Below are 2,206 nucleotides of genomic sequence, written 5' to 3'. Positions count from 1 at the left end.
CTGCCCATGGCAGGGGTGGCACTGGATGAGTTTAACCATCCCAACACTGGATGAGTTTAACCAACCCAACCCAGCCAGGGGTTCCCCGATCTTCCCCCTGAGCTGCAGGGGGTGGTTGAAGGCCCAAAATCCTTCCAGGTGCTGTGGCCTTGCCCTGAGCAGCTCTGGCTCCCTGGCTGTGCCAAAGGCCCCTTGTGCCCCTTGGATTTTCCCACCCCTTGAAAATGAGATTCCAATAAACTCTGCAGCAATGGATAGGGAGAAGAGAGACCCTAACAAATTTTCCAGCTGACAAAAAGGGGGTGAAATCCCACTCCCCCAGCCAGAACACTGCCCGAATTCCAGCTGTATCCCTGCTCCCAGGAAAAACCCCAGCTGCTGCTCACACTCAAGCCCTGGTGGTCACCCAGCCCTGGATGAGCCAGCCTGGCCCCTGTCCCCCATTCCATCCCCTCCCTGCCCTTCCCGAGACCTGGAACGTGCTGGATTTTCCGAGGCTCCTGCTGCCCTCTCCCCCAACTGCTGCTGCAGTTTTTCACTCTGGGAGTGGCTCTGTTTTTGTAGAAGTGTCAGGGGCTCGCCCACTTGCAGGGACACTCGGGGCGGTTATTGCAGAAGGGTTTCGAGCGTTCCGAGGTGCTTGCGGGTGCCAACAAAATTTAGTTGACAACATAATAATAAATCCAGCCCCAGCAACACTTTTAATGAACATAAAAGGTCTGACTGATTCCCTCTGCCTCCCGCTTCACCCCTGATATCTCTCTCCTCTCTGCTTTGTTCCGTACTAAAGACACAATTTATGGGATCTGAAGGATGTTATGGAGATTGTGCAGAATCAGAGGGTAAGGGTGTGCGTGATATAACGGGGAAATTATAATAATGTAATTTATAAGATTTCCATCTCTATCATGGCAAACAAGGAGAGCGAATTTTTGGAGCTTTTTAAGACTCTGAACTGTGGTACAAAAATCCAATAAAAACTTGGATGGTTTAATTTATAGCAAAGCTCCCGCACTCCACTCTGGGAATGGAAATTCCTGATGGGATCATTAATTACCTGCATGGTTTCTGTAAAAGTGCCTCGCTCTGAGAGAACTGGAGTCAAAGTTCCTGTTGTTTGTTGGGGTTTGGACAGTGCAGAGCAGCTTTAAATTTAAATTTTCCCAATCCAGTCTCTAATCTCATGAGAGATGAAATATCCAGAGCCCTCTGTTTAAACTCCCCCCTGGAGAATGGGACAGGAAGCAGAGTGGTCCCAGCTGAGCTGTGACATAAACGTCCTCTAAAATATTTGATGTCTTTATGGACATGGAAACCACACAGCTCCAAAGGTATCACCTTAAAAATCTTGGAATTCCACCACCAAAATCCAGGAGAACACAGAGCTTTGTAGATTTACTTTGCAGTGTGATTAATGACCTTGGGAACAAGTCTTGAAGCTTGATCCTCCGGATGGAAGAATATTAAAAATATTGATTTATTGTGGCGTCTCGGGTGAACTTTGCTCAGGTTGTTCTACACCGTGGCCACTCAGCCTGGGAGCTTTGAGGCTCTGCTGGGACTTGTTCCTGTCCAGCACTTTGGGGGAAAAAAAATCAGCTTTTTGCAATGTTTGAAGGTTTTAAAAGCCATGAAAGGAATCTGGGAGCTGCCAGCCTTGGGGTGTGAGTGAAACCCAGCTGGAGGCATGAGGACAGCAGCTCTGACTCCTCAAATAAATAAATAAATAAATAAACCTTCCTCGGCTTGGAAGGAAGACAGAAAAAGCCAAGCAGGGCCTAAATCACTGTCACTGCTCGAATCTGCTCGGGGCTGTGTCCTCAGCTGATGCCACTTACAGCCCTGTACACCCAGATTAGGCTGCAGTAATTGCAGAGGAGGATCTTTAATTAAGCAGAAAATCATCATCGTAAAACTGTTCCTATGCACCTCTTTTGTCTGTGCCCTGTCTGAGCGTTCGAGGGTGCCCTAGGAGGTCCCAGTCTCTAAATTAAAAACCCCCATTAGCTTCTCTAATGAGCTTTAAGCACCCTTGTAAAAAATCCTTCCCCAATCAGCGCCTTTTGTCCTCAAAGTGCCCCAGGTTGGGCATCTCAGGGCGGTGTTTGTCCCTCTCCTGCCCCTGCAGCTTCTGCAGCGCCTCTGGCTCTTGCGGAGGTGGAAAAAGGGTCTGTTCCAGGGTTCATCTCTGCAGCTCCCCTCAGGA

The sequence above is a fragment of the Corvus brachyrhynchos genome, unplaced genomic scaffold (assembly GCF_000691975.1).
Source record: "Corvus brachyrhynchos isolate BGI_N302 unplaced genomic scaffold, ASM69197v1 scaffold257, whole genome shotgun sequence".
NCBI lineage: Eukaryota > Metazoa > Chordata > Aves > Passeriformes > Corvidae > Corvus > Corvus brachyrhynchos.
This window is presented reverse-complemented; position numbering follows the sequence as displayed.